Source organism: Anas platyrhynchos, chromosome 4 (genome assembly GCF_047663525.1).
Source record: "Anas platyrhynchos isolate ZD024472 breed Pekin duck chromosome 4, IASCAAS_PekinDuck_T2T, whole genome shotgun sequence".
NCBI classification, from domain to species: domain Eukaryota; kingdom Metazoa; phylum Chordata; class Aves; order Anseriformes; family Anatidae; genus Anas; species Anas platyrhynchos.
In genome coordinates this window covers 44504753-44516681 of record NC_092590.1, presented here as the reverse complement: position 1 = coordinate 44516681, position 11929 = coordinate 44504753, and the positions used below count along the sequence as shown (strand labels likewise).

The 11929-nt window shown below is 38.8% G+C and overlaps 1 long non-coding RNA gene across 2 annotated transcripts in view; it reads right to left on the bottom strand.

The window, feature by feature from the left end:
- Positions 1 to 2932: 2932 nt before the first annotated feature.
- Positions 2933 to 11929, bottom strand: part of LOC140002465 (uncharacterized) — a 141911-nt gene continuing 132914 nt past the window's right edge. The window contains exons 3-4 of one of the 2 annotated variants that reach the window (XR_011809128.1): positions 3362 to 3552; positions 2933 to 3130 (exon numbers count right to left, since the gene is read on the bottom strand). This is a non-coding gene — a long non-coding RNA (uncharacterized lncRNA). Of the gene's footprint in view, positions 3131 to 3361; positions 3553 to 5053; positions 5195 to 11929 lie in introns of those variants that run through there. The other variant, XR_011809129.1, reaches the window with a different exon arrangement.

Here is an 11929-nt window from a genome sequence, read left to right as displayed (position 1 = left end):
AGGCAAAAATAACATTTCAGTTGTAGGATCTCCTGCCATGTGCTAGGAGGTAGAGACACAGCACTGCTGACTTCTGCTTGGGGAATGCGGTCTCAAGCCAGGGAGTGTGAAATCTTGGATTTTGCTGCTCCAGTGGTGCCTCAGCAAGGCAGAAGCAGCAAAATCATTCTCAATCATTCTTAGGAATCCTTTCTAGAGTCAACAGTCGCCTTGCTACTGCTGTCCTGCCCAAGGTAATAAATGGCAGAAGTGAAAACAGATAGGGACAGGCATTACTAAGGAACAAGAGTCTTCAGTGCTTGGACACATTCACACCTGCAGCATGCATGTGGATGTGGACAACACCCAGAGGAGTAATGCATAAGCCTTTCATGAAAAGTCTTGGTCACAATACTGTTTTTCATGAAACATTGCTAACAAATTTCATAGCAGAAACAGGGAAACCACAATTAAAAACTAACCAGACTAGAATAACACAAGAGTAAAAAAAAAAAAAAAAAAAAAAAAAAAAAAAAGAGAGAGAGAGAGAGAGAGAGAACAGCCAGAGTTTAGTCAGAAAGAAACAGAATGGACTGATGAGAAATCAGCGTCACCAATGTGTTCACCACATTATTTTTTGAATGGGACCTAACAAATCAAGAAAAGCTGGAGTTCAAATGTTTTTAGCAGTTCTCTGAAATTGTACCAAAGGGATTAAAATGTGTGTTCTGGAAAGCTAAAAAATGAACAAACAATGAAAACAAATATGAAACCACAGTTTTTCTTTGCATTATTCAGGAAGCTTGGCTTCATCACAAATAAAACATTATCTGAGCACCTACGTAGCACCTCACAGTAAACATTTAACACATGCAAGTAAGTAGCTCATCTAGCCTGAACATATCTACATATCACGAATCTCTTTATTTACACTAAATACAAAGGGGAATCCAGTGATAAAGAGATTACCTCCAGGGAGATAAGTGCAAAGCAAGCATTTCTCAAATAGTTTGGGTTCAATTTAATCAAAACGTCACTTGCTGAGATTTGTCAGTTATTTAGGCAAGGTCCAAGGCTTTCTGCCTTGTTTTTCTTAAATTGCAGTTTACAAGCCAAAAGCAACTTGTAATTTAATCCTTGTTTAACTTTACCTTGATTTTCACTCCTGAGATCCTTTCCCCGTTTCACAGATGGATAGTATTTCCCCTATAAAATTTGTTTACAATACAACCTCTAAAAATAGAATTCCTGTATGAGTTTTCCTTGATGAAAATACTCTATGAAATTACTTACGTAATTACTATCCACAAAAGCACATCATTAGGATTGGACTACTTAAATTACAATTAGGCCTTAAAATAGGGTTTGGCTATACAGTTATAAACTGCAAATCTTGTAAATTGTACTAAAAACTAAATTTTTGTCTGAGATCATTAACATGCCTTAGTAGTGGTGCTGGACAAAAGGCTTGATTCTTAATTCAGTGATACTCTAGCAAATAATGGTCAGAAGTTTGGGCAGAAACAGGAAGGGGAAGAGTTGTCCTGCATCGTTTGCCTGCGGTGCAATGAAGACCTATTAACAGAGCAAGACTGTTGCCTCAGGTTCTGTTCAAGAAGCTAAAAATAGAAAACAGGAATCATTGCTTGGACAACCTTGCAGCAAAGGTTAAAGACAAGTGACAAGGGGCAGGAACATGCATAAAGTAGCGCAAGAGAATAAGATCAGTATAGTCAACGTATCTGACAAAGATAAAATGAACGTGCATGAAACATTTAGCACAGCAAGTGCTGGTATGTAATAGGTAAGAGCTGTTAGAGTTGCAGGAAAAGTAGGCATCTGAGCTTCTTTTTTCCTTTAGTAATTCACTTTCTATGTCCTCCTCCTGCTGCCTTCTCCATAATTCCTCTTTTCTCTCCACTATTCAATTAGGATCAGCCACACAAAGGAACTAAAGGCACAATTTCCAGTGATTTCAGGAATGGTATTCTATCTAAATATTTTTATACATCTTGCTCTTCAGATCAAAACTTTCTTCAGCGTGGGTGATTCCACAGCAATAATACTCCCTTGCTATTTATCCTAATTATGCCAAGCTCCCCACCAAAAATTTTCAGTACAACCAGCTGCCACCTGCCAAGCTGTGACTCCAGAGAGGAAAGCTCTCACCCAGACTAGCTGTATAAACATCACTTTTCTGTGAGCGTACCCAGTCCTCAAGGGAAAAGAAGGGTATGTAAGAGCAACCCTCAGCACAACTGTCATAGCAACAATGGCAAAATGCAGGAATGGAATATCTTTTGCAAGAATGAATCATCCAATAATTCTGTGCCTGAGAGTATTGAAATATATAGTAAATTCCAGTATTACAATATATATAAGTTCTACATGTTTTATATCCCATTTACAAGGTTATGGCCAATTTGATCCTTAAAGAAGAACCCATTTTAACAACTTCCAAAAGTCCAGATTAAATTTATATACATTTGAGATAGCAATGATGTCAGTTTTCTCTCACCATGAGTGTATGGGGAAAGTGTTTACCTGCTGGATATTGCTAATCGGATCTCCATGTATGTATATACACACACAACAGTAAGTTTTGAATAGGCATGCTTATGTTCATATGTAAAGTGCATATGAAGCCCATTGGTTGTATAGCAAAAGTTAATTCTCAGTGATGTCAATATTAAAATAACTTTACTCTCCCATCCCTGAATGCAGGTTTCCAGGTTTCCAAGTGTGACTAGTGACTGTAACTACCTGATCCTAGTCAGGCCTTCTGAAAGACTAGTAAGATTGTTAATCAACAATAACATAGGACTACTCCCTCAAGCAACATTTTAAATACAAGAAAAAATGCATTGCAAGTAAACAAAACAAAGGAAGAAGTACAATTCTTTTTTATTAAATGAAAGTTGCTTCAAAAGAAAAAAGAACTAACAGCTTAGAATAGTGGCTATAGCACTCTTTGGGGTGAGCTAAATATAAGCCTGATGATGGCATATGATGAAGAAGAGTCTTCAAGTGCAGCACTAAGACAACCAATAGCTCAGGAGGGAAAAAAGACAGGCACTTCTGCCGTTGGGGCTGCCAGCCACTTCTCTGTACATCACCAAAATCAGCAGGTAGGTCCAGGAATGCACAAGTCCTAAAACGTAATTAATAGCCATCACGTGGCCACTTCATTCTGCGTGACCAGAGAACCTCATGCAACATGACTGGAAACTGAGGCCACCCACTGGTGTTATTGTAAAATAAAAAAAAAAACATGGGACTAGCGCTAGCTGATCCTGTTATCACACAGCAGTGCAGAAGTGACATGGAAGGAGTCACACACAAAGAAATACCCACTAAGAGAACAGCAGAAATCTCATCTTACTGTATTTCAGTTGCTCATCTTCAGTCAAATCAGACACACCAACACTCCATTTAGTAGCTAGGGGTATCACCAGGCTCCGGGTACTGTCACGAAACACGATGGGCTCCATTTCCAGACCAGAGAGATGCTTGGCAGCTACCACTCCATCACTGGTGACAGGCACAGCGAAGGGAAGCCACTTGCCCTACAAGCTGGACACAAAGCTGCCTCAGAAGTGCTGTACCAAATGCTCCAAGAGGGGCTCGCAGCACACGCTCATTATGCAGTCCCTTCTGTCCAACTAGCTGACTACATTACAGCTGCAGTTGCAAAAATTGCTCACATAACCACATGTATTAAGAGAAAACTCTGAAGATTTCAATGACTAAAAGATTGCTCTTTCAGTCTTTATAAAGATAATTCCCCTGTTCTGGTTTTCTGTATTTCAGTCTAATTCTGAGAGAACATTGCAACCTGCACTTCCTTGGTGAGTCCCCACTTCCACCTCCTTTTAAAAATATTAATTTCTTTTTTTATTGTTTAAAAATTTAACCTAATATCTTAGCAGACACACAGATATAAAAGAAGTTCGCTGAGGCTATGAAGGTTGACATATAGTTATTTGTACAACATCAGCATAATACCACACATTAGTACCGCTGTTAAAGAACATTTATCTGACAGAAGTGTGTGACATACTATGACAACATCTGGCATCTTTCTAAGTATAATGGAGTTCATTTTCTTATCCTATAAGCAGACTTGATGAAATGTAGCAGTTCCTGGAGTATCAGTAACACACATTCAAAATTGAATATTGTTAAACCTTTTGCCAGCATGAAAGTACATGGCCAAACTCTGATGTGGGTTATGTTGGAAGCACCCTAGAAAAAAATAAAATAAAATAAGATAAATAGGATTCTACCAGGCACAAGTCAAAGCAGAATTTAACCAAAAGGTTCTGACAGTGAAAAATTATGTTAGGCTTCCAATCCTCACAGAAGCTTATTTTTCATGGCCTGCTCCCCTGCCCCTGTGGATGTCTAACGTATTCTTTGGCTGAAAGAAATCTCAAAAAATTTGGGTCCCTTTTTGCTCAACTGAAACCACACAAGTTTGGAGAACCTCACATAAACAGACACATGAGAGCCTTTGGTAAAACTGCCTACAACAGTTCTAATTTTTTGTTACACTGGAAAAATAAGCTTAGTTTGTTTTCCTAACTGTTCCCTCTTCTCTTATAAACTCAGCCACCCAAGGTCTTTACAAATAAAGAGAAGGTTAATAGTTTAAAGCATGCGAATCTATTTTTTCCACCAGGATGCTGAAGGGGAGCACACACATTCACCTGACGATAGAATTTTTATCCCTGGAGCAAAGTCTCCCAAGTCAGTAATTCTCTGTGTATTCCTCAGATTGCTTTTCTCCAAAATTGACAGTTCTGACAAGAGAAGTTAACCTTGGTGTCTGGTTAAGTTAATTACAATTTGCCCTGATGACTTCAGAAAGTGCTCTTCTATATTGCAATTGTAAAGTCCACATCTACAGAGATGTTTGTTACCTGAATGAAGTAGAAGCACTACTGTTATTTGAATTATTATTGTACTATGGTTAACATGACGATGTATCCAAGCAGTGAGCACACAACATATCCAGAGCAAGGATTACTGAATTTATTAAGAAGAACTGCATGTATTTTAGCATAATCAGGTTAAAGGATTTAGGGTTAAGACTTTAAGCTTAGTAAGTGTTAATCCATTTACTTTCACTCCAGTACATAGCAGCAGTCTCTGATCCTCAGATTGTAGTAAGTGATGAATGACGCTTTTGCAAACAGAGCTTCATCCTCACATACTAAGAAAAAAAACAAAAAAAAAACTCTTACTAACTCCAGTGGAAATATTAATATTACTTGTCTTAGGGGAAGCAGGATCAAGTCATTCATTTCATTTTAATGAATAAAAAACTCTTCAGACTCTACTTTAACTTCTTGAAGGGAAAGAGGAAAAAAAAAAAAAAAGAAAAAAAAGAAAAAAAAACAGAAACAGAACAACAAGAATACCAAGCCTAAAACAGTTGCTTGCTGTAACTTTAAACTGGCCCTAAATTTTGTGCTATATAAGATCCAACTTGCAATAGAGTAATTCCAGAGTGTTCCCTCCAAAGAGGCACAGAATGGAACTGGTAGGAGTTCTGCAGGCACTGCCTTGGGGGCAGTAAATAATCAAGAGTTCGCAGTAACACATGGTCCAAACCATCTACACTTTGGCAGATGGGATCAGAACCCATGAGACCCTCAGTAATCTTAATCCACAAAGGGGCAAATAATAATCATAATAATAATAACAACAAATAGTAATAAGCTAAAAATAAACCAGACCAGATTATGTTATTTGTTAAAGCTATCATTGTGCCTATCTTACATTAAGCACGTTTCTTCAGTCTAAGCGTCGACACAGCAAAGATCAGCATTAGGATTTCACACTGCACTGAACAGCAAAAATATGGACGGATGAAGCAGAGTTACAGTAAGACCTTAAATCCACTGCTCTCCTCCCCACCCCCAGTCATCATCATCCCACCTTCAGTCAGCTCTGAGTCAGAGTCCGTCCAGGGTGGAGGATTACAGCAAACCTGCACAGAACACTGTACATGCACTAACTTCCTGGACTGAAACTTTTGAAAGAAGACCCCATTTCCTGATGCCTGAATAGGGATTACAGTCCCTTGGAATGAGCTGCCCTTCTAATTTGCTGCAGGAGTTTTGGGGATTTGCCATACTGAGCTCATATGGCAGCCATGAGTAACTTGCTGTAATGTAAGCAATGCCTTTCAAAGCATTGACTGTAGGATGGGGACCTACATTTTACTAGAGTCAGAGCTGTTCCGTCAGGAACTGCACTTTCAGGTGCAATACCTAACTCTACCCCAGCACCCAGGGGGATGACGCTCTGCTACAGGCTGCTGCCTGCAGACATGTCTTACAGAAATCCTCCTGCACTTCAAAGGCACTCACCCTCTCACAGACCCTTTAGGCAATCATCAACTGTAACATTACATCAGCCCCTGTGATATCTCCATCAGTCTCTGCTACTAACCCATAACAAGAGCTGAGGTTAGGCTTGTGAGACCTGCCAGCAGCCACCAAGTCATGGAGCCTCTTCTTCTTCCCACCCACCATCATTCTTGCACTATACCCTAATTTAGCCTATTTTTTTTTAATCAGTCTGCAGAAATCACTTTAAGGGGCTAGGCTTTGGAGGGATGCCCAGCTTTGCCTGACCGCTCTTTTCCATTGCTCTCCTAGAAGGTACTGAAAGACAAATCCTTTGGCCAGAGTACCAGCTCCATGGCTGTTCTCCTCTGTTAGTTGGAAGTCCTGTGCTGAGCGCCTTGCAACTCCTTTTCCTTTGTGGCCCTCTGCCCACCTTTTATATTCCTCAGAGATTACGATCCTCACGACTTCACCTAAAAATCTCCTAAATTTTCCAGGACCTTTTATACCTGTTCAACATTTTCCTGGTCTTTCAGCCCTATCTTAGTACATAATTCTTTTGGCTACTTGTGCTTCTTCACTATTCCCTGCTGATCTCCTCCTTCTGGACTCAGTCAGCCAAACAGCAACACGTGAAAGAGGAAGCCCATACATCTGGGGCAGAGGGGAGATCTCGCTGGTGAGACCACAGAGTAATTTAGGTGGGAGATTTCTGACCTCTGCTATGCAGCTATGAAACTAAGTTATTGGAGGTGTAAATCTCATCAGATAAAGTATGGTCCCTAAAGTTTACACCTTAAAATTGAATAAATCAAGGAGAGAAAAAAATAGTGAGTTGTCCTGAGTGCTTGACTCTGCTTTCTATCAATATATAGCTCAGGTTTTACATTTTTTTTTGCCAACATGCTGACCACTCACTTTTCTCCTCCATCTCATATGAACTTCACTAAAATATTTTTATTGAGCTTTTTATATTCAAAAAATATTGTTCATAGACTGTTCATAGACAGGAAAAGAAAAATTATGCATTGGACTCAGTTAACCATAACAGACTTTAAATCACCTAGCTGTTCTTTATATGGCATCCTTTGCTACCATCACTGAAGCATCTTCCAACAATTCTCCACCCAACATGGAGAGCACCTGCTATGCCCCATTTCTTCCCCCATACAAAACAATCCATTTTGTTCCTAGCACATTGTCTTAGTTGTCTTAGGGCAAGAACCTAGTCCAAGAAGTGCATCAGATAGAGAACGTCACAGTTCTTGGCCCTACTTGTAGGAAATGGAGAACCATTTTGTACATTCAAACTACTTGTCTTTGTACAGTTACATCAAAGTAGAGGAATGTCAATACGAAGCAGTTGTCAGCACATCAGAGGATACAGATCTTGAAACTAAGGGCAAGATTCTTTCCCTCCTTGATGTCTTCCCAAGGCCACCACAGCCACACACTCCAATGGTATGTGAAACAAAATATTTGTGGTGTTGGTCAACATTCATTAATTCTGGATTAAATCACAGACTAGCTCTATTAACATAACAATGCATCCTTCTACATAGCGAAAAAAGATTACAGAATTCCATACCACTAGCCATAGCAGTTAATAATGAATTTCACTTAGACTTCAGCCTTATACTAAGTAAATGTGACCGTTACATTGTGATGGAAACAAAACTGAGGAGTTAAAATTTCATTTTCAAAGTGACAAGTAGAAGACTGGGACAAAAATCTGCAGCAGTTACCCCTGAAAATTCACAGCAGATTTTCTGGGATATATTCCTGCTAGTAAGTGATAGAGATGTTTTAAGTTCTTTCACAAGTTCTGAAAGTTCAACCCAAACTCAATTTTGTTCAACTTCTACAAATCACCGATTTTGTTACAGTAGGTTTCAGAGACCACACAGTGGCAGGCGGGCAATTTACACAGCACAGAGCCATTGAAGAGCAAAGGACAAAGCTGAGGAAGCAACACTCAACTCCCAGGGAGGTGCTGCTGGGTCACCCAAAGTCCCCAGGCTTGCCACCAAACAGTTTGGGCTTCCAAACCCAAAGGCCAGCAATCAAAGGCAGGCAAGCATTTTGGCTCCAAATAGTCTTCTGCATTCCCACATGAGATCCTGGAGCTCTTAAAGGACAACTTGTTTTAGAGATAAAATATCTATCCCACATTTAATAAAGAGGATTTACCAAAATCTAGTCTGGCACCAGCTCCCATCCCTCTTGGAAATATTAGCCTGAAATAACAGCAAAGTATCTTACCAAATGCTTTCCTTTTAAGGTAAGGGCTGTTAAAGTACCGTCACTCACTTATACATGACAGGCTAACCAGACTAGTTTTTTTTTTCTTTTTTTCAAGTAAAGTATAATTACTACATGATGCGCTACGCATTGCCAACGTCAAGTTGGCTTCAGCTTGTATCTTTCTTTTCCATAGAATTGAAAGCAGGGTCTCAGTTTACACAGTTCTTAATTTACCAATCCTATTAGTGGTATGTGTGTCTAATGGGGATTTTGACAGTAAAACAGTCTTGTTAATAGCTCATGATTTATTACATTATTCACCACTTCCTTAAATCTTTTTTTTGTATTATTTCAGAAAAGAAAGAGATATTTTAGAGTCAAGTTGTATTTTGCTAGGCTTTTCACCAGCATTACTAGACTATACTTAAATATCTTCAGTGACAACTGTAAGTGATATAAGCAAAGGAAAAAAAAAAAAAAAAAAAAAAAAAAAAAAAAAAAAACAGATGAGGCACTTTTAAAGCTAGGTAAGATTTGAATGGCATACGTTAGACAACCTAAGTAAGCAAGAACAAGATTGACAAGAAACAATCTGAATTTCCCCGCAAGGATGAAATTATTTACATGGGATGCTTTTTAATACATCCAAACACCAAGTCTCAAGAATTTTAAGTATCAAGAATTTTAGACCAACCCTACAGAATGAGGTACTGTGATAAATCTAGGGAAAAAAAAAATGTTGTAACTGTAGCAAAATAAAAATAAAATAAAATAAAATAAAATAAAATAAAATAAAATAAAATAAAATAATAATAATTTACCAACATGTGCCAAAAAGAATTAATGAGATGTCTAATAATAGCATTGAAAAGAAGAAAGGAGGATAACATCATACATGACACTGATAAGAAAGGAAAACACATTAAATATACATCTGCATCATAGTCACATGCATCCACATCAAACTGCCATGGATTTAGGGAACACACAAAAAGCTATGGCATCAGATTGCACTATCCCCAAAACAACCCTGAACATGGAAGGAAACACCACAAATAATAATAATAATCAAGATTTCTGAAGTGATTCACTACAGACATCACTGTCCACAGTCCCACATGCAATATTCTCCACTTCCAGTGTCCATGTTCCATTCCCTGTGCCTTGTATTGGCTCAGTGCCTGTTCCTATGCAGTTAGCAACTCAATTTTACATTGCAGCTACTTGTTCTAGAGAAGCCTGTGAACATTTCCACATTTTTTTCTTATTTATCTTCTCTTCACAAATCCATTTTTCCTTTCCTTCCATCCTCTTCGTCTCCCAGATCTGTTTCATCCATCTGTCTAAACACATCTACCAGATCTCACCTTTAATTTCCTTTTTATAATTACCTACTTTCTTTGTTTCTTGGTCTTTATAACTTACCCCTACACACATCTCAGATCATCAATCATAAAATCACCCCACTTAAAGTCTTCCCATCTTCTTAAACTTAGAGCAAGTAGTTCACTCGATCATTTTTAAAGGCACATTTTTACAGTGTCATCCAGCTCTGATTTTTATTTACAAGCTTTTTGTGTGTTAAGAAAATATTTTGAGACAAAGAGAGAAGTGCAGAAGCTGTGTAGCAAAAACAACACTCTGGGCCCAATCCTTCGTGGCCTCAAGTGTGGGCAGACTGCCTGCCTGCAGAGAGTTTGTTCCAGTTTCCTGCAACTGCTGGGAATTTATAATAGAAAAAGCAGGGTTGCTCTCATATATCACTGTGTCATCTATCCACAAGATACAATGGAGAGTGGAAATACTTTTTTTTTTTTTTAATTGTATTTATTTTCCAAATGAAGTGGCTGTTCTTTAGAAAATGCTTTGGAGCTTTCAATTCCCTGAGATTTCACACAGGTAAGGCACACTGCCTGCTCGGTTACATGTTCCACAATTAGGATCTATGATTTCAAATTGGTACATATCAGATCTGAGCCTACATTTGCCTATGTAATGCTGGCAACAGACATCAAATTAGAAGCCAAGAGACTCAAGTCCTTCTTTTACCCACATACAGCAAACAGCTGTGTCAGCTTCCCACTATTGCAGTGGGTTTTAACCCACATTCCATCTGGAGAAAGAAATTCGAGCAATTTATTTTCTGCCTGTTTTTCAAAAGGCACTGGCACTGGATGGACCAGTGCTACAGGAGCCAGTATTACCTGACAACACTAGAAGTAATTTAGCAATTCTTAAAATAAACAAAGAGGTGAGTTAAGAACAAGATTTCAATTTCCTGTTTGCCAGCATTGCTAGCAGAAAGGCCTGTCATGACAAGTAAATGGGAATTTCAAAGGCAATTATAGTGATGTTACTGACTGACAGCTGCGTACACACTTGTATTTCTCCTTGTAAATTGGTGCCACAGGAGTATACAGTGAACTACACAGGTGATGCAACAGTCTTCTAAACTGACTTATATAACATCTGGATGGTCCCAAATGCAAAAAGCATAGTGATGGGTAACAGAGACCAGGCATGTATTCTTGGCATTTCTGATGCAGCATTTCTACTGGAAATCAAGAAAGCATTGGCTGAGTTTGAAGACTTACAATTACCAGCTTCTATCTGCTCCCTTAGGACTGATGCACTATAAAATCCTGCCTTTTCTGTTCCTCCAAAAGGATGCTAAAATGGATATATTATACCACATCATGAGAGTTCCCAAAAAGCTAAGTGGTCTGCCCAACCATTTTCCCCTTTCAGCTTCATATGTGTTAAGATTCTCTGGATACAGCTTAACTTTAATCATTCTAGTTAGTGTTGTTTTACCTTCTCTGAAGTGGCAGCTGAAAGGCCCTTTGCTCAAGGGACTAAGAAGTTGCTTAACCTCACTTTGATGCCCTTAGTTTTTGTATTCTTAATATTTTTAAAGCTGTTTCTCAAAGCAGTCTCAACTGCAACTGAGCAGCAACATGTATCAACCAGGCTAAGAACCTGTATCACATTTCACATACATTTCGTTTACCCGTCCATTTCGGCATTTTACCCAGCACAGGTACAACAATAGCATGACTACCTGGGAAAACAATGAAACTGAAACTACAGACTTTAGATGCATCAAGTGGTTTTGAAATAGTTAAGAGCAAACTAGCCTTGACAGGCTCTAGAAGGTCTGATCTGAATTGCATTTTCCTGGGTATAATTGCTTCTAGAGAGAGGTAATATTAAACAACTGTTCTTCTGCTTGGCAAGCTCTCAGGAGGCTTCCCAGGGCTGTAATGTTATAATCCCCTCCTATTCATGTTGCACGCAAAGTTATATGGCAACATGGTGAATGAGACAGGCAAAGCTGCTATGGTAGTGTC